Here is a 25,959-nt window from a genome sequence, read left to right as displayed (position 1 = left end):
ACCAGACAGTTTTAAAGGAAATCAACCCTCAATACTCATTGGAAGGACGGATGATGAAGCTGAAGCTCCAATACTTTGGCCACCTGATGCAAACAGCTGACTCACTGGAAAAGACCCTGATGCTGGGAAAGACTGAAGGCAGAAGGAGAAGAGGGCAACAGAGAGTGAGATGGTTGGATGGCATCACTGACTCAATGGACAGGAACTTGGGCAAACTACAGGAGATGGTGAGGGACAAGGAAGCCCTGCATGCTGCAGTCCATGGGGTCAAGAAGAGTCGGACACGACTTGGTGACTGAACAACATTAGTACGGCCAGAGGGTGAAGGGGATCTTTTTACTAGAATTGGTTCTGGATTGTGTGAAATTTTTATAAGATTATATCATTTTTTAAATTTAACATTAAAAAAAAATGTTTAAGCACAGAAAAAAGAATGAAGGGTAATACACCTTGAGACTGTGGGTAATCTCCATTTTCTTCAATCTTTTCTGTACTTGCCAAAAAATAAGTATACATTTAAAACAGAAAAATAATAACATTTGCAGTGTTCTCCAGTTCTCAATATTATGAGTCTCACAGGGTACAGAGATTCCTCCTGAGATTGCCCTGTGCGGGTTTTGGTTCAGAGGAGGCTGGAAGGATCACTCAGGTGGGTTCAGTCACCTGCTTTCCTTTAGTGGGGTTTGTGTCCACAGGAAGCCTGGACGGTTTTCAGTGACCTGGGACATAATCCCCCATGGTTTCATCAAAGCATCAACACCCACAGAGTTGGAACCCTGGGTCCCGCCTCTGCTCTGGTTTCCATTTTAAGTATTCCCCGACACTTCCCCTGTTATCATACCCTCTTCATGGCCTTGGGTTCAATCACTAGTCCTTCCCTCATACACATCACAGGGCCACAAACCCGTTGCCGTTCTCTTGCACTTGGTTTTCAAGGTTTATTTTGGCGGAGCAGGAGTGGGAATGGGAGCAGAGAAGTGTCCTTTGTAAGTAGTAAGCAGAACTCACAAACATACACGCGAGAGCAATAGTGGTGGAGGCATTTTGAGGGCTGCCCAGTTTGCATGCTAAGTCACTTCGGATGCGTCCGACTCTTTGCAACTCCATGGACTGTAGCCCTCCAGGCTCCTCCATCCATGGGACTCTCCAGGCTCTAAGAATACTGGAATGGGTTGCCATTTCCTCCTCCAGGGGATCTTCCTGACCCAGGGATCGAACCTGCGCCTCTTACATCTCTTGTACTGGCAGGCAGGTTCTTTACCATTCGTGCCAACTGGGAAATCCAGATGACTTCCCCTAAAGTCAGGGTGAAGGAGACTTCTGCCGTGGAACATCTGCCTTCCCCAGAAGTCAGGAGGAAGTAATCAGCTCAGAGCATGAAGTATAATGTGCTGGGTGGCGAATTCCCACTCACGCTGCACTGCCTTCAGGGAACTCCCACTAAACTGAAGAGGGCCGATGGATGGCTCTGACCCTTAAAAGGGCCCAGAAAGGGACACACCAATGCCCTTCCCTCCGAAACATATTGTTAAGGCGTGCCTGGTTACCACCAACACCAGTCGGTCTTGATCAACAGAACCTACAGGGTGAGTACCGGGAACAGCCTCAGGTAAATACATTGCTAGAAGGGTACCAGCAGGGCTCACCAGAAGCCAGGGTCCTGCAGAAGAGTGGAGAAGTGGGTGCTACTCATCATCCCATTTTGCATCCATTACCTTGCACGGCTGCCCGCGCTCCAGCCCCGGGCCGGGTTCTCTCCTGCCAGCCCTGGGTTTGCTGATTAACCAAATGGAATCTCTAATTGGTGAACTATGTGCAAAAGTATTTTTAGGAACCTCTTCTTCCTCCATGCCTAAAAGCCTCTCCTCTCCCATCAGCAGTAATAAAAGCAACCCCGCAACCCACTCCAGTATCCTTGCCTGGAAAATCCCATGGATGGAGGATCTAACAGGCTACAGTCCAGGGGGTCACAGAGAGTCAGACGTGACTGAGTGACTAACACACACTTTTCTGTTATTCTGATGTGTCTCCTTCACTGGTCATCCTACCTACCTTGATGAGGTAAGCGTTATTCCCACTATTCTTCTAACTAGGACACTGAGGCTCAGGAAGATTAAAGAAAAAGTTGCCCCAAGTCACACAGTAGCTGAGCAGGAAGGCTATCCCAGATCTGTCTGATTTCAGTATCTGCATTTTATTTCCTGGCGAGTCACAGAGCTTCTCATTCAAAGAAAACTAGAGGTCAAGGATGGCCAGTGTGGGAGCCCTACCAGAAAAAACCTCTTTCCTGGGCCCCTGTCAGGCCACCACCACACTGAAGAGGAGTGTCCCGGAGCCTCAGTTCAGTCTAGAAAGACTCTCTCTTTCTCATTGCGTCAGTTCCTGGAGGCCAGGGAGGACCCATGTTCTTTCTTTTTCTATCACCTGGTCCTTCTATGCAGTAGATGCTACACCGGCTGAATTGGGTTGACAACATTCCAGAACCTTCTAGAGTGCCATAGTTTCGGGAGCATGTGGGAGCTTTTAAGAAATGCAGGCTCTCAGGTTCCAACCTAGACCTGCTGAGTCAGCACCTGCCCTTCACAAGGTCCCCAGACAATCAATGCTACTCTACACTGTAAAGTTTGACATACCATCTTCTGCACCCTCCTTTTTTTTTTAATACATTTTTGTTTTGCTTTGTTTCACATCAACATAGAAGATTAAACTCTGGTTTCTATTCTGAATCATCTTATGGAAAACCACACATTGTCTTATGACCCACAGAAGTTCAAGTGATCTCTGAGGGAACTTCCCCTAAGAGATTGCTTACAATGCCAAGTGGTCCCCAACCTCAAAGAATTCAGTGAGAAACAGTAGTGCCTTAAAGACTGCATTAAAAACATGCCCCCTTTAAACATATGTTCACATTTAATAAGTGTTTATTTAGTGCTCTAAGGTGCTATTAATCATCTTCAGATTTAAACTAGAATTACTCAGAGTTAAGTACCCCATTAGCATTCAGCAATTTCTACCCTTTGGATAACTGTCATCCACAAGTCAGCTTGTTTCCTACACCTACTTATTATTGAGCATCAGTGATGAACAAGGCCTCCTAGGGGTGAGATGCTGGATGGAATATGAACGTGGTCTCCTATCTTTGCTACACATAAGAGTAAAGATCAGGAACCTGCTAGTCAAACACCTCTGTAAGCAAGTAACGTGTATCTTTGCCACTACTTAGATGCAAAATTCCATCAGATGCTTCTTTAATGCAGCCAATTAGACCGTGGCCGTAAGAAAGCCAAGAATACGGTGTTACTGGGCTATTTTCAACACCTCACAATCTGACCTCTCTTGGGAAAGAAATGCCTCTCTGTGCCTGAGATCAGGCAAGGGACAGTCAGTGCTCGGATCACCATGGAAAAGCCGACTTTTCATGGAAAGGATAAAATATATGCTTGTTTTAAAAATCAAGAAAAAGGACTTAGCCCTCTAGAAGCTTAAGGTTCAAAAGCCAGACTTCTGAAAAATGACCATATATAGGTATATGGAGGATCACATAAAGGACCATATAAAGATATAAAGAGCATATGCATGCATTGTTATTTTAATCTGAAAGAAATCACTAATTTTGAATGTGTAACCTAAAAACTAGTAGCAGTACTAACAGCCAGCTATAAAGATTACCAAGAGTTAAAAAAGACTGTTCCAAAAAATAAGATGAATTCAACTTCATCATGACATATAACAGATGATATGTGTCATTTTACACTATTTTTATTAGTTTGTTTATCATTTTCATTATTACATAGCCAGAAATAGTAAAAAGGGCCCAAACTCTTAACAAGAATCAAATAAGCTTAAAACAATTGTTATTTTCTACAGAAAGATGAATTCTTGAGCCACCATCTGAACACTCACTTCCAATCAGGGAATTTTTTTTTCAACATGCTAATTAGTGATGCCTCACTTGGTTCTTTTCTGGGCATGTTTAACTCTTTGGGAGGTAACATTTTATTTGTAACATATTTCCTCTAGAATATATTCCCTTCTCTGGCCTCCATGGGAGTCACTATGGGGAGCACTGAGAATCAAAACTAATTTTACATCTGCTGCAGTGGGACAGATCAGCAAATAAATATATGCATCGATTTCCAAGGAGAAAATGGCTAAAAGCAGTGTATTTACAATTCCTCTAAGCCACACTTCGCATCTCTCTAAGAGACGGAAGACGATTATTGAAAGCCTTTGCTGCGTACACTTTATTTTTAACTAAATCTTTAAGTAGACTGCTGAGAAATGCCAATACTTCTACCAGTCCTGCTTTAGCTGTGCAATCAAACAGATCTTTTGCTTTTGCAAAATAGTGATCCAAGCCTGAATAGCTCTTTTAAACATCATATTTATTGCAGTTACTTTAAAATACATTTCGGGGTTAATTTTTGGCAAACTTCTCCTTTAAGAAATCTTCTGGACAGAAAGCCAGAGTTAAACTTGCCCTTGAATTTTGAACTTGCACCTCCCAAGGAAGAACAATTAAAACTTGCTGTGTTTTTAATGCACCTCATAATGAGTTGGTCAGTTCACTGATCAGGGACTGAGTTAGTTTGTGTCTCCTAGACAGAGGGATGGACAGAGCTCAACCCTGCCAGGAACTGCCTTAGAACTAATTAACTGCAAAGTCCAAACGGGGAAAACCCTCCTATTAAGGAAAAAAATGGTTCTGGTTCTAAATGATCAATTATGACCAGTTCGTCTCTGCTAATTAAATTAATTTAATAACTACTCCATATTTTGCCGTAAAGAAATAGGCCAATCAATATAATGAATCAAAGGAGTAGGCATTAAAGACCAAACTCACCGAGTTCTCTCTTTCCAGACCCCTTCTGAACACCTGTTGAACCCAGGGGCTTTCAACTTTGCGAACTAAAGCCTCCTGGATACAACCGTGGCAGCTTTTAGACTTTCTGGAAGTGCGTGTGTATTTTTAAGGTTTCCATCTTGCTTAATCAACAGAGCTGGTTACTAATTATTTATGAACCATGGGGCTGAAAACAAACTTTCTTACCTTAAGCAGTTAAGGAGTGGCAGATAGAGAAGAGGGGTTTGTTTTTAATTTGGCCTTTTCGTACACCTCCCTACCCCCAGGTTACCCGCTCCGTGCGGATCTCTGGAAAGGTCAAAGGTAAGCCTCCTTCCTCGGCTCGTGGGAGGGAGCACACCTCCCAACAAAACAACGCGCTGGCATCCAACCTGGGGAGCAAGGCGGCGAGCAGGGCCGGGCTATGCGTGTCCAGGGTGCAGGCTCGGCACCCATTATGGCCCGGAACCAATTCCAATCTAGGGACCCGTTGAGATCGTGGGCCCGGGGCGCGCATGCCACCCTTTCCGGGGGTCCCCGGCGCCCCACGCTCTGGAGAGCGCGCGATGGGGCTCAGGGAAACCTCTGGGCGACCTTCGAGGCTGCTACCAGGGCACGGCCTCCACCCATCCCGACGGTACTCTCTGAGCACCCCCGGATCGGGGTGTCTCATCCTCTGCCTCCTACGGCGAGACGCACACGGACACTACCCGCCCGGCCGCCGCCGCGATCCCGCAGGACGCGATGTTCCCGCTGCAGGACCAGGGGCTGGGGGTGGGGACCCAACCGCCCTGCGCCCCAGGCCCCCGGCGAAGCGCAGTCCCGGGCCGGGGCGTCCCTCCCCGCTCCGTGCGTCCACCGCGCCGGCAGGCAGGTGATCAAGTCCCACGAACCTGCGCGCGCGCCCTCCCATCCGGGGGCCCCGCGTCCCGGGGCTCGGCCCTTACCTCGGAGCGGGCCGGGGCGGCCCCGCGGGGCCGGGCGCGGGCTGGGCCCGGGAGACGCGCCTCCCGCCGCCGCTGGGAGCCGAGGCGGCGAGCGGGCGCGGCGAGCTCCTCCCGGGCGGCGGCGGGAGGCGCTGCTCTCGCTGCTACCGCCGCCGCCGCGGCTGCGGGTCTCAAAGCTACGCCGCCGCCGTGCGTCTCTAGGCTCCTGCGGGAGGCCGGCTGCTCGCGCGGCAAACTCTTCCGCACGCAGAGCCGGCGGGGAGAGGAGCCGCCGCCGCCGCCACCGCCGCTGCCGCCGCCGCCGCCTCTTCCTCCTCCCCCGCCCTCCTCCCGCCTCCTCTCGGTCCTCCTCCTCCTCCTCCTCCTTCCCTGCGCTCCCGCGGCCGCAGCCGGCCGGGTCTCTCCTGGCCGCAAGCCGGGCCCTGGCCGCGACCCAGCCTGGGACCAGCACCCTGCGCTCCCTACGAGCAGATGGACCCCTGGACCCACCTCCCACCCCCCAGCTTCCCTGAGCGGCGGAGACACCCGCGCCCAAGGCCTCCACCGCAGGGCGGCTGCCGGGGACGCGCGGCATGGTCCGGCCGAGGGTGCGGGGCGGGGACGGGATGTGCTTAGAGGGGAACTGTCCGAAGGAGAGGCCAGTGGAGGTCCCGTTCAAGTTGTCAGTGGGGGTGGCGGGGAATCGCCCTCCCCTGCGCGCTGCCACCCCGCTGTCCAGTGCTTTGGGGGGCCAGCGCGCCACCGCGGCCCCCAACACGCCGTCCTCGTGGGGCAGCCCTGCGCGCAGACCACTGCGCTTTCCCGGAGAGCTGCGGGCGGGGATCAGGGAGACGCAGGCGAGCGCAGAGGACCGCGGCGCCTGCTGGGGAGGAACGATCACTGTTTCTTCCGAAGCGAACGTAGCCGGTCCAGAAAATGGGTCAAGGATGGAAAGGAGCCCCTCCTATAGGGCTTGGGGGCCGCGGCCAGGAGCGCGCACCCGGAGCTCCAAGCTGCGGCTCCCTCCCCTCCCCCGCTGCCCTCCTCTCCTTTTGCACCAGTGCAGGAAATGTTCCACTGACCTACATATTTTTCCAAACATACGTGACCTTTTTTTTTTTTTTTCCCCTCTGTGGGAGGAGACAGGCGAGAATCCAAAAAAAAAAAGAAGCTGGAGCAGTGCGCGCGAGAAAACAAGGAGGCATTCAGCAAGGCTCCCGCAAACAGCGAACACAGACACGTGCGCATAAACAGTCCGGGGAGCCCGAAGCTGCTGTTGCAACCTCTGCGGGGCTCCGAGACAGAGTCGGGTGGGAAAGAAAGACCACGCGCCCCGGGGCCCGGAACGGTGTCCCGGCTCCTCTAGACTCACGAACCCCTGTCCATCCTAGGCGCCAGGGAAGAAGCCCCAAAGAGGCGATAGGTTCCCCATCCCCGCGAGGTCACCCCCGGGACATCACAGAGGCATGTTGCCTGGCGCAGCGCTCGCCGCCCAGCTGCCTTTTTCAGATGTCCCTGGGTCCTTTGTACAATTAGAGGAAAGTGCCCCCACCAGTCCTGTCCCATCACACTATCTTCCCAGGCCTCTCAGAACATCAGATGGGCCCCCCACTCGGTTCCAGGGCCCTGACTTTATTTTCTCCGAGCTCAAGACAAACCCTCTCCAGCGCAGACCCGACCCACAGCGCCTTATTTGGGCATGCAACTCGGCACTGTCAATTAGATCAAAACGTTCACACAGACCTCCCTTTTCCCCCCTGTAAAGTAGGTCATTCTCTTTATTTCCCACTTGCATTATTTTTGTCTAATTCTCTTCCTGAAAAATAATCAGCCCTCAGGAGCTTTGCGCATCCTGAGAAGCTGTTATTCTTAGGCTTGTAGGGCTTTTCAAGAAGGCGAAGGAGGCATTTGGCACGTTGCGGTTTTGAAGTCCCTCCCTTTCCAAAAGGAGAACATTTGAAAACTTTATGTTGCTTTGTTTTTCTACCCCCTCCCTTTCCTTCGGGCAAGTAGGTTTCACCCTGCCCTTACTGTGAGGCTATGACTAATATCTACTAAAGGATAAAGTTCTATGCTCTTAACCGGATTTAATGCAGAATTTAAAGTCACCTCCCTTCCTTTCTTGCTTTGAAAGAGATTTCAGCTCCCTCCTCCTTCTCCCTTTTGGGAACCAGCTGAACCATCTTTAAATGATCTTTTAGAAAACAAATGATCTGCAGAAATAATCCAGCAGGCGCAGCTGCCCCACCGTGCAGCAGGTATTTTTGCTAGGGTCTGTTTTCACCTGTTGCCTGGTAGGATCTCCCATTAAATGTGTGGCTCCTGCCTTCTGATCATGGAGATGTTGTATATGTCGTTGTACTCACTCCAGATGCCATCCTGTCTCCTAGTGTTAATTCCACCTGTCTGAGCATAAAGGGGAGTGGATCTGCAGCAGAGAACCCAGTCAGGACCCAAGCAGAGTTGAAGAGGGACATTTTCCTCCTGTTCATTCTCTGCACTTGGCAGTTCAGTTCCTTTAACTGGCATTTGTTGAAGGCTTCTCATGAATCAGGCTGGGCCTGTCCTGTGAGCAATGGAGGGAAACTTGACAGCTGTTTATGTCTGTACAAGAAGGGTTTACAATGTGGAGGCAGGGATAAAGAGGAGGCCAATAGGGTGAGTGCCACAAGACCTAGTGACCTGCGTTCAAGAGAGGGAATAAGGATGGGCTTCCTGGAGGAAGTGACATCGCTGTTAGGATTTTTCATCAGCCAGATAACAAAGTCACATGGGCTCAATCTGTGCATTATTCCAAATGTACAGCCTAGAGCAAAAGAAATTATTGCAAAACCACATTGTCAATTTGGGGAAATTCTCAAGTCTCAGATGGTTCGTCCTTTAAAAGAACATGGATTTATTAATGAATGAATGTTGCAGTGATACATCCAGGAACCCCAGCTAGTTTTCAAAGAATGACTATTTATGGGTGGGAGGGAGAGGAAATGATTCATTCTAGTTGGTTATATCAATCTTTAAAGGTAGCAGAGAAACTATCTGAAGTTTTTGCAGTCTAATCAGATATCCTTTTCTCTCATAGAAGTTGTGGCATATCCTGATTAAAAATATTTAGCTGGTTAAATTCTCAAAATATATACAGTAGAAGTATCTGTATATGGTGCTATGCACGGGTGAGAACATGTGGATGATTACAAGAGTTACAGTACTAGCTCAAATCTGGGACCGATATTAGTGTATGCAGTTGTGCGTGTGTGCTCAGCCGTGTCTGACTCTTTGCGACCCCATGGAGCCTGCCAGGCTCCTATTTCCTTGGGATTCTTCAGGCAAGAATATTGGAGTGGATTGCCATTCCCTTCTGCAGGGGATCTTCCCAACCCAGGGCTTGAACCCATGTCTCCTGTGTCTCCTACATTGGCAGGTGGGGTTCTTTACCAGAAGCACCACCCCCTAGACATATAAAGTCAGTAAGTTAAACTCACACTTCAGGAGAAACACCAAGTACAGTGTTCCATGCTAGATGATATCATCATATTTTGGGGGACTAATTGTAAGATAGAGGGGCCTTAAAAAAATTTTTTTTTAATGAATGCCCAGAAGCTGTTTTATGGATTTACATCTCTGAGTAGTAGTTTTCACTTAAAATTTAAAAAGAGAAAATACAATTCTATGCATCACTGAGTAGAATAATGTGCTAGGGAAGAAGATTTTTACAACTGAGGCAGAAGGGGAAGTTGGGTCAGAATGAGGATGAAGAAGAGACCTCAGAGCCCATAACTGGAAATCAAATACTCAAAGGCCAGGGCTGATGAGCACCCAGAGAAGAAGGATTCAAGAATGTCCACCTGCATTTGAAATGCCAAGGTTAGAATGTGAATGTCTTGTTTCTGCAGAAGCTTCATAGCGAGAGCAAAGTGCTGGGTGGGATTCAGGCACTGCAGTAGGCTCAACCTGAGGATGCTCCCAGGAAAGAATCCAGGCCTTGTGCAACTTGCCTGGGAGAGTGAGGACTGGACTTGGCATTGCTGCCCATTAGATCATGTGGCTGGCAAACCAAAGAACGAAGTAAGATTTCCTTACAAAGCTGGCGTGGCAGGCCCAGGGAGAAATCTGGGCTGGCGGAGTCTGGAGGTGACAAAGCCTCAAAGCCTCAGCTAATCCCTGCTAGTTGACTGCAGTGCTTCCAAGGACCACAGGAGGAAATGGTATGTGTGAGTGCGTGCAAACACCACACACACACACATCCTCCGGAAAAAGAGGTGGGAAGACTGTTGATAATATGGGCACTTGAAAATAATCTTTGCTTATAGTTAAGCACCCCAAGAAGTCCCTTCACATACATAGTCTCAAAGTTTGATTTTGCATGTGTGCTAAGTCACTTCAGTCATGTCCAACTCTTTGTGGCCCTATGGACTGTAGCCTGCTAGACTCCTCTGTCCATTCTCTAGGCAAGAATACTAGAGTGGGTTGCCATGCCTTCCTCCCGGGGATCTTCCCAACCCAGGATGAAACCCGAGTCTCTTCTGTCTCCTGCATTGGCAGGCAGGTTCTTTACCACTAATGCCACCTGGGAAGCCCAAAGTTTGATTTGAGGTTCCATTTCTCTCCTAAGGGGATCCTTTTTTAAAAAAATAATCTTTAATTTTAGAGCAGTTTTATTGTTGTTCAGTCACTAAGTCGTGTCCAACTCTTTGCAACCCCATGGATTGCAGCACACCAGGCTCTCCTGTCCTTCACTATCTCCTGGAGTCTGCTCAAATTCATTTTAGAGCAGTTTTAGATTATCAGCAAAATTGATCTGAAAGTACTAAGTTCTCACATAGTCTCCAATCTCCTCCGCCAGTCCCCAGTCAACATTGCCCACCAGAGTGGTACATCTGTTCCAATCCACGAACCTCCACTGACACACTGTTAACACCAGATTTCTAGTTTTCACGGTGTCCCTGGTGGCTCAGATGGCTAAGAATCTGCCTGCAATGAGGAAGACACAGGTTTGACCCCTGGGTCAAGCAGCTCCCCTGGAGGAGGAAATGGCAGCCCACTCCAATATTCTTGCCTGGGAAATCCCATGCACAGAGGAGCCTGGTGGGCTACAGTCCATGAAGTCACAAAGAGTCGGACATGACTGAGCGACTAACACAGAGTTTGCATCAGGGTGGACTATTGGTGTTATATTTTGGTGGCTTTAGATGAATGTATAATGACGGGCCTTTGCCATTATAGCATCAAACAGTATTTTCACTGCCCTGAAAATCCTGTGTTCCGCCTGCTCTTCCCTCCATTTTCCTAAACCCTGGCAATCACTGATCTTTTTACTGCCTCCATAACTTCGCCTTTTCAAGAATGTCACATAATTGGAATCACACAGTACCTAGCTTTTCATATTGGCTTCTTCTTAAAATGAACTTAAGTTTTCTCCATCAGCACAGAATAATATTACGTTGTCTGGGTGAGTTTTTTAAACTGGTATTTTAGGGACTTTCCTGGCAGTCCAGTGGTTAAGACTTCGCCTTCCAATGCAGGAGGTTTGGGCTTGATCCCTGGTCAGGGCCAACAAAAAACCAAAAAACCAAGAAACAGAAGGCATATTGCCATATTGTAATAAATTCAATAAGAGACTTGAAAAAATAAGCTAACATTTTAGTAAACAGTGCTTTCTGTAATAACAGGTAACATTTGTCTAACATATGCCAGGAATTTACGTGACCTCATTTCAGAAGGCCCTATAAAAAAGTGATTTAGGATTTCCTAGCAACAGAGAAGAAATCTGACTTCCGCTCAAGGTACCTTCAGGGTGTTGGCAGATACGTGGCAGAGCAGGGTTTGATCCTTGCTTGAAGACTGCTGCTCCCGTGGTCCTTCCTCCCACCAGACCTAGCTCTCGGCTGTGTGAGATGCCAACACAAGGATATTTGTGGCATCATTCACTCCCCATGAGATCTTGCTGGATAAAGAACTGGCGCCAAAGCAGGCATGTACTGCTCAGTGGATGTGCATTTCTCGTCTCCGTTTTCCCTTGTTCTCCTCTCAATACATCAGCTATTAATATATCTTTACTCCACTCTTGAATCAGCTCTCTTCCAAGCACTTGAAATAGAAATCCAGGATGAGGGCTTGGGGTTGGCAAAACAGTGACACTTGGTCCTGATAAGCCGCAGAAAGAAAGAAACGCACTGGGCCGATATGTAGTGTTATTGGTGTATCGGCCTCTCACCAAGGGCAGGCCCTGTTTGACTTTGGTGATGGCCTGGATGGGAGTGGCCTTTGGTCAACACATGTGGTCTTCAAACCAGCTCTAGGTTATACAGGTTGGGAATGAAAGCAGACTCATCCCGTGAAAGTGAGTCTGAGTGACAGTTAAGCTTCCCTCACTTGGCCCATGAGAGGGGGACCAGGGTGGGCCAGCAAGGTGGAGGCCTTGCTCAACTGTTATGTCTGGTCATCCTTCTGGTTACGTCAGTGGCCGGGGATGTAGCCTTTCTCATTGGAACTAGATTTTTTTTTTTGTAGGGGGGAGATGCTCAGCTCAGATTTGCTCCCAGGAAGTTTTTAAACAACCCAGGTGGTGCAAGTGGTAAAGAATCCACCTGCCAATACAGGAGACCTGGGTTGGGAAGATCCCCTCAAGGAGAAAAATGACAACCCATTCCAGTCTTCTTGCCTGAAAAACTTCATGGACAAGAGGAGCCTGGCGGGCTACAGTCCATGGGGTTGCAAAGAGTTGGGCATGACTGAGCACCACACACAGTGCTACATAGTACACACCTTTCCCAGTCTGTAAAAGTGGTTAGCCTGTGCAAGATGGGGAAAGGAACACTCTTCAAAGCACACAGAAGAGTGAAGGGAGGGGAAGTCTTTTGTGTACAGGGTGTCAGGAGCTGGAGGAAGGAAGGCGCTGGGGCTGCAAACGTGGGTGGGCTGTAAATGAGCCAGAAGGAATGGGGGGTGTTTCTCCGCTCCTGCAATTAGCCGAGTGGATTTCAGAAGCAACTGTAGAGTCAGAGCTAAAGCACGTACAGGGTGGAAGCAATCACTTCCGAAGGGACGGGCCCACTGTTGAGACACATGCTTCTCCAACCTGTGTGGGAAACACCCTCTAAACAGGGCAGAAAGACAGCTGTGTTGACACACAAGCGGGCACTTCCTTCACTGTTCTCAGCTCATGTCCCATTGAACTCCACTAAGAGATGAAACCAGTCAATCCTAAAGGAAACCAACCCTGAATATTCGTTGGAAGGCCTGATGCTGCAGCTGAAGCAACAATCCTTTCTTTGGCTACCTGACGCAGAGAGCCGACTCATTGGAAAAGACCTTGATGCTGGGAAAGATTGAGGGCAGGAGGAGAAGGGGGAGACAGAGGATGAGATGGTTGGATGGCATCACTGACTCAATGGATATGAGTTTAAGCAAGCTCCGGGGGATAGTGAAGGACAGGGGAGCCTGGTGCGCTGCTGCCTATGGGATCACAAAGAGTTGGACAGGACTTAGCTACTGAACAACAACAAACAAGAAGAAGTCATTTAATGTACTTGTTGTTTAGTTGCTAAGTCGTATTCAACACTTTTGCGACCCCATGGACTGTAGCCCGCCAGGCTCCTCTGTTGATGGGATCTCCCAGGCAAGAAAACTGGAGTGGGTTGCCATTTCTTTCTCCAGGGAATCTTCCCAATCCAATGATCAAACCTGCGTCTCCTGCATTGGCAGGCAGACTCTACCGTTGAGCCACGAGGGAAGTCCCTTTAATGTATTTACATGTGTCTGTTTAAAATGGGCATTTTCAGCTCATTTCTCAGACTGATTTCCATTTCTGTCTCTTTTTAAGATTCTCTGACTTGGGCGCAATGCTGTTCGAATAGTTAAGTTTCTATACGAACAGATGCATAATCATAATCTACCATGTACTTTGCCCAGGAAGAACATTTAGTGATCCAAAATTCATTACACAGAGTTCACTTGAAGTGAAAAGCTAATGATAGAAAAATGTTCTCCAAGGATCTATTTATAATCCCTCCCAAGTAGGCAGAAGAGATGCGTTTCCTGTATGGACAAGCGTTTTCTCAGTATGCTTTGTTACAAGGTTTTGGTGAGAAAGCGGCTTTTCTCAATGGCTTTGGTCTAACACTTGCATTGACAGTGAACACGATTCTTGAATAAAGACAACCTCATTCAATGTTTTTGAAATGTGCTATTGCTCGTCTCTCTGGATTTCTTCCTTTCAAGGCAAAGGAGTGTTTGCCCTGAAGTTATAGATGCTTTTATGGTGGCAGTGGGGCTTGACTGTATTTTTGCATTCCAGAAATTTCTAACTAAAGCTATTGTTGTTGCTGTTGTTTAGTCACTAAGTCGTGTCCGAGCTATGAAAAGAAGAGAAGTGAAAAGCAAAGGAGCAAAGGAAAGATAAGCATCTGAATGCAGAGTCCCAAAGAATAGCAAGAAGAGACAAGAAAACCTTCTTCAGCGATCAATGCAAAGAAATAGAGGAAAACAACAGAATGGGAAAGACTACAGATCTCTTCAAGAAAATTAGAGATACCAAGGGAACATTTCATGCAAAGATGGGCTCGATAAAGGACAGAAATGGTATGGACCTAACAGAAGCAGAAGATATTAAGAAGAGGTGGCAAGAATACACAGAAGAACTGTACAAAAAAGATCTTCACGACCCAGATAATCACGATGGTGTGATCACTGACCTAAAGCCAGACCTCCTGGAATGTGAAGTCAAGTGGGCCTTAGAGAGCATCACTACGAACAAAGCTAGTGGAGGTGATGGAATTCCAGTTGAGCTATTTCAAATCCTGAAAGATGATGCTGTGAAAGTGCTGCACTCAATATGCCAGCAAATTTGGAAAACTCAGCAGTGGCCACAGGACTGGAAAAGGTCCGTTTTCATTCCAATCCCAAAGAAAGGCAATGCCAAAGAATGCTCAAACTACCGCACAATTGCACTCATCTCACACGCTAGTAAAGTAATGCTCAAAATTCTCCAAGCCAGGCTTCAGCAATACATGAACCATGAACTTGCAGATGTTCAAGCTGATTTTAGAAAAGGCAGAGGAACCAGAGATCAAATTGCCAACATCCGCTGGATCATGGAAAAACCAAAAGAGTTCCAGAAAAACATCTATTTCTGCTTTATTGACTATGCCAAAGCCTTTGACTGTGTGGATCACAATAAACTGGAAAATTCTTCAAGAGATGGGAATACCAGACCACCTGACCTGCCTCTTGAGAAATTTGTATGCAGGTCAGGAAGCAACAGTTAGAACTGGACATGGAACAACAGACTGGTTCCAAATAGGAAAAGGAGTTCGTCAAGGCTGTATATTGTCACCCTGCTTATTTAACTTATATGCAGAGTACATCATGAGAAATGCTGGACTGGAAGAAACACAAGCTGGAATCAAGATTGCCGGGAGAAATATCAATAACCTCAGATATGCAGATGACACCACCCTTATGGCAGAAAGTGAAGAGGAACTAAAAAGCCTCTTGATGAAAGTGAAAGTGGAGAGTGAAAAAGTTGGCTTAAAGCTCAACATTCAGAAAACGAAGATCATGGCATCTGGTCCCATCACTTCATGGGAAATAGATGGGGAAACAGTGGAAACAGTGTCAGACTTTATTTTTCTGGGCTCCAAAATCACTGCAGATGGTGACTGCAGCCATGAAATTAAAAGACGCTTACTTCTTGGAAGAAAGGTTATGACCAACCTAGATAGCATATTCAAAAGCAGAGACATTACTTTGCCAACAAAGGTCCGTCTAGTCAAGGCTATGGTTTTTCCTGTGGTCATGTATGGATGTGAGAGTTGGACTGTGAAGAAGGCTAAGCACCGAAGAATTGATGCTTTTGAAGTGTGATGTTGGAGAAGACTCTTGAGAGTCCCTTGGACTGCAAGGAGATCCAACCAGTCCATTCTGAAGGAGATCAGCCCTGGGTGTTCTTTGGAAGGAATGATGCTAAAGCTGAAACTCCAGTACTTTGGCCACCTCATGCGAAGTGTTGACTCATTGGAAAAGACTCTGATGCTGGGAGGGATTGGGGGCAAGAGGAGAAGGGGACGACAGAGGATGAGATGGCTGGATGGCATCACTGACTCGATGGACATGAGTCTGGGTGAACTCCAGGAGTTGGTGATGGACAGGGAGGCCTGGTGTGCTGCGATTCACGGGGTCACAAAGAGTCGGACACGACTGAGTGACTGAACTGAACTGAACTGAGACTGCAACTTGCCAGGATCCCCTGTCCTCCACTATTTCCAGGAGTTTGCTCAAATTCATGTCAGTTGAGTTGGTGATGCCATCCAAACATCTCTTCCTCTGTCGCCCCCTTCTTCTCCTGCCCTCAATCTTTCCCAGCATCAAGATCTTCCCAGGTGGCACTAGTGGTAAAGAATCCACCTGCCAATGCAGGAAATGAAAGAGACACGGGTTTGATCTCTGGGTCAGGAATATTCCGTGAAATAGGAAATGGCAACCCACTCCCATATTCTTGCCTGGGAAATCCGATGGAAAAAGGAGCCTGGCGGGCGACAGTTCATGGGGTCACAAAGAGTCAGACACTCAGTCAGACAGAGCGACTGAGCAAAGATACCCTTTGAGGGTGGTTTTCTTAATATCCACTTTGACAGATGATGGAACGGGGCCGAGAGGGGTTACATTATTGCACAGGTACCGCTGCTAGCAGGGAGCAGGGCAGGATGGCAATGGGGGCCTCCGCTGCCCACGCCGACGCTTTGACCACCCTGCACTTCTGCTGGCCTTGGACACATTCACCCCGGTGACTGATGAGAATAGGCCCCTTCCTCAAGATTTCTTCCCATTTTCCTATTCCTTCCCTTTCTCTTAGTATCTTCTGGTCATCTCTTCTTTCTCGTCTCATTCTCTACCTCCCCCCTCGCCCTGTTCCATGGAAATGAACTGCTTTAAAACAGTCCATCTCATCTTTAACTTTGTTCTCGTTTGGCGCTTCATCAGAGTCCAGCCTGGCCAAATCTGAAGCATAGAGCTGAGCCAATGCCTGGTGACCTCAGGTTGTGCTGAGAGCCAGCTGGCTTGACTGTGGTCTGTAGAGAAAGCAAAACTGGCAGGGAGGACCGTTAGGTTAATATGCCTTTTACCCAAGAGGGGGATGTAAACCCAGTAAGCTGTCCTTGTGCTGTACAAGGTGGGGTCTGTAGGCATTGTTTGAACTCATAGGGAGCTGGAGGGCTAAGGTCTAAAATACTAACCTGAGCCAACCAGTCAAGAAATCAACATTTGTACTCTAAACTACGGAGAAGGCAATGGCAACCCACTCCAGTGTTCTTGCCTGGAGAATCCCAGGGACGGGGGATCCTGGTGGGCTGCCGTCTATGGGGCCGCACAGAGACAGACACAACTGAAGCGACTTAGCAGCACTCTAAATTAACGTAAAATATGAAGACAGTGCATGAATGGCAAGTATAAAACATTAAGGAAAAACAACTGAGAGCTTAGAAATAAACCCTCACAATTAAGTTTGGTTAACAAGGATGCCAAGACAATTCAATGGGGAAAGAATAGTCTTTTGTAACAAACCATTCTGGGACAATGGAATCAATACACAAAAGAATGAAGTTGGACCCCTACCTCACACTATATATAAAACATTAGCTTGAAATGAATCAAATGCATAAAGGTAAGAGTTAAAACTATAAAACTCTCAGAAAAAAACATAGGGGTAAATCTTCATGACCTTGGATTTATCCAAGGATTCTTAGCTATGACACCAAAAGTACCAGCAACTAAAGGCAGGGGAAATAGACAAGCTGGACTTCATCAAAAGTAAAAACGTGTGATGATGCTATCAAGAAAGTAAAAGGACAACCCACAGAATGGGAGAAAATATTTGCAAGTCATATATCTGATAAGGGACCTATATCTGGAATATATTATTTAAAAAAACTCTTAGGGGGCAAATAATTCAATTTTAAAAATAGTCAAAGAATCTGAATAGATTTTTCTTCAAAGAAGATACATGCATGGCCAGTAAGCAATGAAAAGATGATCCACATCCTGAGTCATTTGAGAAATGTTAATTAAAGCCACAGGAAATACTATTTCATACTCACTAGATTAAGGAAAGTTATTACCAACCTAGATAGCATATTCAAAAGCAAAGACATTACTTTGCCAACAAAGGTCCGTCTAGTCAAGGCTATGGTTTTTCCTGTGGTCATGTATGGATGTGAGAGTTGGACTGTGAAGAAGGCTGAGCGCCGAAGAATTGATGCTTTTGAACTGTGGTGTTGGAGAAGACTCTTGAGAGTCCCTTGGACTGCAAGGAGATCCAACCAGTCCGTTCTGAAGGAGATCAGCCCTGGGATTTCTTTGGAAGGAATGATGCTAAAGCTGAAACTCCAGTACTTTGGCCACCTCATGAGAAGAGTTGACTCATTGGAAATGACTCTGATGCTGGGAGGGATTAGGGGCAGGAGGAGAAGGGGACGACAGAGGATGAGATGGCTGGATGGCATCACTGACTCGATGGATGTGAGTCTGAGTGAACTCCGGGAGTTGGTGATGGACAAGGAGGCCTGGCGTGCTGCGGTTCATGGGGTCGCAAAGAGTCGGACACGACTGAGCGACTGAACTGAACTGAACTGAGATTGGCTATTATTTTTATTTTTGCTTTTGAACTTTTAATTTTATATTGCGGTATAGCTGATTAACAATGTTGTGATGTGATAGTTTCAGGTGAACAGAGAAGGGACTCAGCCTTACATATAAATGCTTCCATTCTCCCCCAAACTCCCCTCCCATCCAGGCTGCCAGATAACATTGAGCACAGGTCCATGTGCTATACAACACGTCCTTGTTGGATATCCATTTTAAATATAGCAGTGTGTACATGACCATTCCAAGCTCCCTAACTTTCCCATCCCCCCCGGCAATCATAAGTTCATTTTATAAGTCTGTGATTTTTACAATAAAACAAAAAATAAAGATAAACAGGTGTTGGTGAGAGTGCGGAGAAATTGGACTGCTAGTAGGAATGTAAAATGGTGTGGTCTCTTAGGAAAACAGATGGGCACATCCTTATAAAGTTAAACATAGAGTTACCATTTGATCCAGCAATCCCACTCCTAAGTATACACACAAGGAAAATGAAAACAGATGTGTACACAAAACCTTGTACATGAATGTTCATATGAGGATTATACACCACAGCTCAAAACAGGAAGCAACCCAAATGTCCATGAACTGATGAATGGCTATACAAAACGTGTTCTGTCTATGCAGCAGAATACTATTTGGCAAGGAATAAGAACGAATGAAGTGTTGACGCATGCTATGACTTGGTTGAACTTTGAAAACATTTTGCTTAGTGAAAGAAGGCAGTCACTAATGACTAATAACAGAATTCCATGTATATGAAACTCCAAAACTGGCAAATTTCTAGAAATGGAAAGCAAATATACTTGCTTCTGTAGGGGGCATTTGAGTTTAAAATATCATGGATAAAGAGTACAGGTTTTTCAGGGTGATGAAATGTTCTAAAATTGATTGTGGTGATGACTATATAATTCTGTGAATATACTAAAACCCACTGAATTATACACAATAAGTGGGTTAATTGTACTGTATGTGAGTTATGTCTGAGTAAAATTACTAAAAAAAGAAATGAAAAAAGAATCCATTAAGGATATATGCCTAATTCTTCCTTCTTCAAGCCTCATCCATCCAGTTAGCATCTTGCCTTCTCCCCACCACACCTCTCCCCCTTCCCTCTTCCTACACATCTTTCTGTGGCCCCAGAAGTGAGCAAGGACCCCAAGGTTCTCTCTTGCTCTTTTCCTTCCTTCTTGGGAGAATCCAGTTCTGTGGTTCTTATTCCAAAGCCTTTCAAATCTTTATCTCAGGTTCTGACAGCTCTCCGCCCACGTTGCCAACTGCCCGCCGATATTTCCGTATGGGTGTCTCCCACTTAACTTGCCTCAAACCAACTTGATTCTTCCCTTTTCCCTTTCTCCCCACCCCAGATCATTCTCCCAGCTGCCCTAGTCCTATGAATGATATGACTTTTCTTCCGCTTATCTGCACTTGAAAATTGAAGTCTGTCTTGAAATGCTTCCTCTCTCATCTGCTCTTGTCATTCAAGGACTGAGCCTGATGGATGCTCATCTCCTAGTATTTCGTTCACTCTTCTTTTCTTCCCTTGCCTGCTGTCTCTCTCTTCTGTGGTTCAGCCCAATTTAGGAGGGCTCACTCGCATTCTAACTATTCTAACTAGCCAGAAATAAGTAAAGAATATGAGTCATGGAAGAAAAGGAACCTAGTCATGACCTAAGGAAGGGCTTCAAAACTCTGCGCTGAACTTCATGCAGGAGATTTTGCAAGAGAGTTGGACGAAAGAACTTGAAACCCAAGGGCCTGGAGAGAAATCCATTAATTAATAAAGCAGTTCATCTTGGGGAAATTGACACATATGGCCCAGGGTAAGGGTTTAGAGAGCCTTCTAGTCTTAGGCCAGTGGACACGGGGACACCTAGACCAGTGGTGCATATGTATGCAGTCACTAAGTCGTGTCTGACTCTTTGCGATCCCATGGACTGTGGCCCGACAGACTTCTCTGTCCATGAGACTTCCCAGGCAAGAATACTGGAATGGGTTGCCATTTCCTTCTTCAGGGGGTCTTTCCGACCCAGGGATGGAATCCACATCTTCTTGGCAGGCAGGTTCTTTATCACTGAGCCTCCAGGGAAGCCCAGACCAGGGGTGGACATACTAAAATATGTCTGCGCTCCTTGGTAATCAGCCACTGTGCTGAGCCCCCTGACTGCCCCGACAAGGGCCCTGTGGCTCCCAGGACGGTCTGAGACTTCCCACCACACAGAGATCCTGAGAAGCCCTGCAAGTGGCCGTGCTATCATGTAGAGTCGGGTGGCTCTGACTCTACAACCACCTGGCTTCAATTTAAGTGCTTTCCCATGGCTGCCAAACCCAATCCACACTCCTTGGCATGCTCAGCACCCACCCACGTTAACCTGATCACAGCCTAGCTCCCTGGTCTATTTTCCGTCACTCCCTACACTGCACTCCCCCCTGTTTATGACTTGTGCTATTCCCGCATCAAATTCTGTTTTTGCCTTTCTATCCCCACTCTGCTGAAATTCTTTCTCTCCAACCAAGGTCTTGCTCATATGCTACCAAAAAGTCATCCCAGAGGCCTCCTTCCTCACTGATATCGTCAGGTACATAGAAAAATTATACTGACATTTACAAGCAGTCAGGAAGCAACAGTTAGAATTGGATATGGAACAACAGACTGGTTCCAAATAGGAAAAGGAGTATGTCAAGGCTGTATATTTTCACCCTGCTTATTTAACTTATATGCAGAGTACATCATGAGAAATGCTGGGCTGGAGGAAGCACAAGCTGGAATCAAGATTGCCAGGAGAAATATCAATAACCTCAGATATGCAGATAGCACCACCCTTATGGCAGAAAGTGAAGAAGAACTAAAGAGCCTCTTGATGAAAGTGAAAGAGGAGAGTGCAAAAGTTGGCTTAAAGCTCAACATTCAGAAAACTAAGATCATGGCATCCGGTCTCATCACTTCATGGCAAATAGATGGGGAAACAGTGGCTGACTTTATTTTTCTGGGCTCCAAAATCACTGCAGATGGTGATTGCAGCCATGAAATTAAAAGACACTTACTCCTTGGAAGGAAAGTTATGACCAACCTAAACAGCATATTAAAAAGCAGAGACATTACTTTGTCAACAAAGGTCCGTCTAGTCAAGGCTATAGTTTTTCCAGTAGTTATGTATGGATGTGAGAGTTGGACTATAAAGAAAGCTGAGCACCAAAGAATTGATGCTTTTAAAGTGTGATGTTGGAGAAGACTCTTGAGAGTCCCTTGGACTGCAAGGAGATTCAAACAGTCCATCCTAAAGGAGATCAGTCCTGGGTGTTCACTGGAAGGACTGATGTTGAAGCTGAAACTCCAGTATTTTGGTCACCTGATGCAAAGAGCTGACTCATTTGAAAAGACCCTGATGCTGGGGAAGACTGAGGGCAAGAGGAGAAGGGGACAGCAGAGGATGAGATGGTTGGATGGCATCACCGACTCGATGGACATGGGTTTGGGTGGACTCCGGGAGTTGGTGATGGACAAGGAGGCCTGGTGTGCTGCGGTTCATGGAGTTGCAAAGAGTTGGACACCACTGAGCGACTGAACTGAACTGATATATATTTCTTACATATGCTATATATGCATTTTATATATGTATATATTTTATATTTATTTTATTTTATGTATTTATTATATATATTACTATATAGAACTGAAAGTATTATTTTTTCATGTTTAGTTGATAATTTTATTTATTATTTACTGGCTGTGCTGGGTCTTTGCTGCCGTGCAGACATTTCCCTAGCTGAGGCAAGCTGGGGCTGCTCTCGCTGCAGCGTGCAGGCTTCTCATCGCAGTAGCTGCTCTAGATGTGCGGGCTTTAGCAGTTGTGATGCATGGGCTCAGTAGTCGCAGCTCACAGGCCAAATAGCTGTGGCACACCGGCTTAGTTACCCCACGGCACACGGGATCTTCCCGGACCGGAGATCAAATCTGTGTCTCTTGCATCTCCTGAACTGGCAGGTGGATCTTTACCACTGAGTCACCAGGGAAGCCCCTAATTGAATGTACTATTACAATCAATTTTTTTAAAACTGCATACAGCATATTTTATTTTTTTAATTTTTATGTATTTGGCTGCTCTGTACAACGTATGGGATCTTAGTTCCCTGACCAGGGATTGAACCCACATCCCCTGCATTGGCAGCACAGAGTCTTAACCAGGTAATGCCTGTATTCAATTTTTATAACCCAGTATCTTCCAGTTGTTATAAGGTTACTTTGGATGTAGTAAGCAAAACAGCTCTGCTTCCCCAGCTGCTAGTCTACCCTGTAGCCAACCACACAGCCCCATGGCTGTCTGTCCTGTCTGCTCATCTACTGTACGCCGATGGCTCCCAGGTGGGTGACTCTAGCCTTACACACCCATCTTTTCTTTGGCAAAGGAAATATCCTGGGTCTTAGCTCTGGCAGGGAAAGGATGGCATCCCAAAGACACAGAATTCACAGCCTTTCCCGCCGCACCTCGTACTTAAATGTCTCATCTTAAATTAAACCTCATGTGCTTCGGGATGTAAGCTGTACTGTGTCTGAGAGCGAAACATTTTATTTCAACAACTTCTTATATATATATATATATATATATATTTTAAAGTAGGGACTGTTGTAGCTTTCCTGAACTGACAGAAAGGATGTTTCATGTAAAAATTAATACCCCATTGGAAGAAGAGGGGGGAAAAAAATCCCAACACATTCTCAGGGGTTTCCAAGTGGATCAGAGCTCATATTTTATATCCTAGACACCGAGCTGAGGATCTTAGAGTTTGTTTAGGTTCAATGACCTGTTGCAGCATCTCAGGGTCAGAGGAGTCATGGGTGACTTCCTCTCCTAGGGATCCCTACCATTGTTAACAAGATAAATGGAAAAGACCTGCCAAGCCCTGGAACCATAGAAAGAAAATCAGGCCGATTTCAAGAAATGAAGCTTGATTTAAATCCTGACTTGCACCCCCACCGCTCGCTGCCTTCTCCTCCCACTCCCTGACAGTCAGATCTGGGAAAAGGTTACAGACACTGCTGGGAAATTATAGTTATCCAGCCCCTTCATGTGTGGGGCCTGGGCTACCCACTAAGGCTTCTGGAATAAAGAAGGAAAGCTTCCATCTGACTGCCTGAACCCATAGGACGGGGCCTGCATGGGTGTGAGAGCTGGGCCCCGGATCTTGAGCTGAATTTATATCCTTCCCTTCGCAAACTATCAGCATGCTGCCCCTTCTGAGAACATGAATATTCACTCTGCCGTTAATGGGAACGCTATTCCCACCGCCAATGGGAGGAAAAATGCCCAGAAACATGTTTAGTGGATTTTTTTTTTTTTTTTGATGCTTGAACATACTGCAGTGATTTCCTGCTTCCAAAAAGGACACGTTGATAACTTTTCCATATGGTAATTTTCTGTTCTGATGGTTAGTGGCAAGGCCATTTTTAATACTTCATTCCTAACGGTCAGCAGAATTTTGTCCAGTTTTCAACTGGGAAGACCCATTAAGTTTTCCTAGAGGAAGTCATTATTTCTTCTCTATTCAGAGTGAATAGACATCTTTGTCCCCAAACCCAGAGTCGTCTCATCTTTTCATATGTGGCTTCGGGGTCATGACAGACGGAAGGTTACAGACCTAAGGCTCCCCCCGTGACGGGCATGTCGTTCTCACGTTCAGAGACACGGGTGGGAGGTTCACTCGGGTTACCTTTTGCAATAACACACTGTTTGTAAGCGTCGTCAGGGCGGACACTGCCAGGCTGAGGACAGAACTCTTTTTTCCATGCAGAGAGCGATCTCAATGCAAGCTAGGCTCCCTGCCCTGCAGGCTGTCTCACACAACTTAAAAAATTAAAACTGCCTGTCCCCTAAAAATATCAAAGAAGACGCTTTCAAAACTTATTTAGTATCTCTAGCCTTTCCTCCTGTGGCTGGTATCAACAGCAGAAGAAACTGTAGGCACCTACTTAACAGCAATGAGGCAGACGATTGTAGAAATGGCATTAGCTATGGAAATAACACAAATTTGGAGGTCTGACGAGCTCCTATGTGATTTACAACTCTCACCCATTGGAACTGTGAACTTTCATTTATAAAAGGCACATTGCTGCCTGAATGACCACCTCATATAAAAGGTAAATGAAAACCAGCCTTTTCAGATGCTATTTTGTGCAATCCTTCATTTCTGTGACCTCTTTCTTTCCCACTTGCTTCTGTGAGTTAAACTATTTTCAACTTGCAGGCTGAAGCAAACGATGCCTTTTTGAAGTCTTGGGTTTATTTACTGTAAATCTCCTACACATGAATCTTCAAATTGCGAACTTTCAAAGATGCAAAGTGCATTCATCGTCTAATCATGTAAGTTAGTTCTTGCATCTCATGTATGTGCATCCTCTACAAGTGATTGTGCTTTTGTGTACTTTACTGCTGCTGCTCTTGTTCAGTTGCTCAGTGGTATCTTGGTCTTTGCAACCCCATGGACTGCAGCACACCAGACTTTCCTGTCCTTCACTATCTCCCAAAGTTTGCTCAAACTCATGCCCATTGAGTTGATGATGCCATCCAACCATCTCATCCTCTGATGCCCCCTTCTCCTCTGGCCCTCCAGCTTTCCCAGCATCAGGGTCTTTTCTAATGAGTTGGCTCTTGGCATCAGGTAGCCAAATATTGGAGCTTCACCTTCAGCATCAGTCCTTCCAATGAATAATCAGTGTTGATTTTCTTTAGGATTGACTGGTTTGATCCCCTTGCTGTCTATGGGACTCTCAAGAGTCCTCTCTAGCACTAGAGTTCAAAAGCATCAATTCTTTGGCACTTAGCCTTCTTTCTGGTCCAACTCTCACATCCATACATGACTAGTGGAAAAACCATAGCTTTGATTATATGGACCTTTGTAAGCAAAGTGATGTCTCTGCTTTTTAATACCTGGTCTACTTTTCTCCTGGAACTAGGATTAAGAAAGAACTGGCCTAAAAAGAGGTCTTTAAAAAGAAGAAAAAATGATGCACTGTATCCCAGCCTTCTCATTCCTTCCAAGGAAATTTCTCTTGGAGCTTCAAAAACACCACAGGCATCAGAATGGAATAAGAGCCTGTGGCAACTCCCAGGCTTTGCCTGATGAATCTCTGGTATTTAACAAAAAAGCCTTTATTTCATCGTCCAAAGAAGCAGTTCTATCCAGCCTCCAATCCAGAACCAACCTTGATTTCCTTTGCCATCATCCTCCTTATCACTGTCTCCAAAACACTAGAAAGGACCTAATTTCCTGGCCACTCTTGCTAAGTACCACATATGAGGACAGGAACATGCATAAGCTTTTAAGAGCTTACCACTACAGACACATACACAGAGTGTAGGTTATGCTTGACATATAAAACCTATTTCTGAGAAAAAATCAACTCACATGTTTAAGGGGAGGGAAGTGGGAGGGGGGTTCAGGATGGGGAACGCATGTACACCCATGCTGATTCACGTCAATGTACAGCAAAAACCACTACAATATTGTAAAGTAATTAGCCTCCAATTAAAATAAATTAATTTTTTTAATGACAAT

General features: G+C 46.2%; 1 protein-coding gene across 3 annotated transcripts in view; it reads right to left on the bottom strand.

The window, feature by feature from the left end:
* NPAS2 (neuronal PAS domain protein 2) overlaps positions 1–5,869 on the bottom strand; it is a 198,258-nt gene extending 192,389 nt beyond the window's left edge. For 2 of the 3 annotated variants that reach the window (XM_061431680.1, XM_061431682.1), the window contains exon 1: positions 5,791–5,869. The gene's annotated coding sequence lies outside the window, so the exon portion shown is untranslated. Of the gene's footprint in view, positions 1–5,050; positions 5,138–5,790 lie in introns of those variants that run through there. The other variant, XM_061431681.1, reaches the window with a different exon arrangement.
* Positions 5,870–25,959: the final 20,090 nt, after the last annotated feature.

Source organism: Bos javanicus, chromosome 11, assembly GCF_032452875.1.
Source record: "Bos javanicus breed banteng chromosome 11, ARS-OSU_banteng_1.0, whole genome shotgun sequence".
In the NCBI taxonomy this organism is placed as follows: Eukaryota; Metazoa; Chordata; class Mammalia; order Artiodactyla; family Bovidae; genus Bos; species Bos javanicus.
Note: the sequence above shows the minus strand (reverse complement) of the source record. Positions and strands in the feature narration are given on the sequence as shown.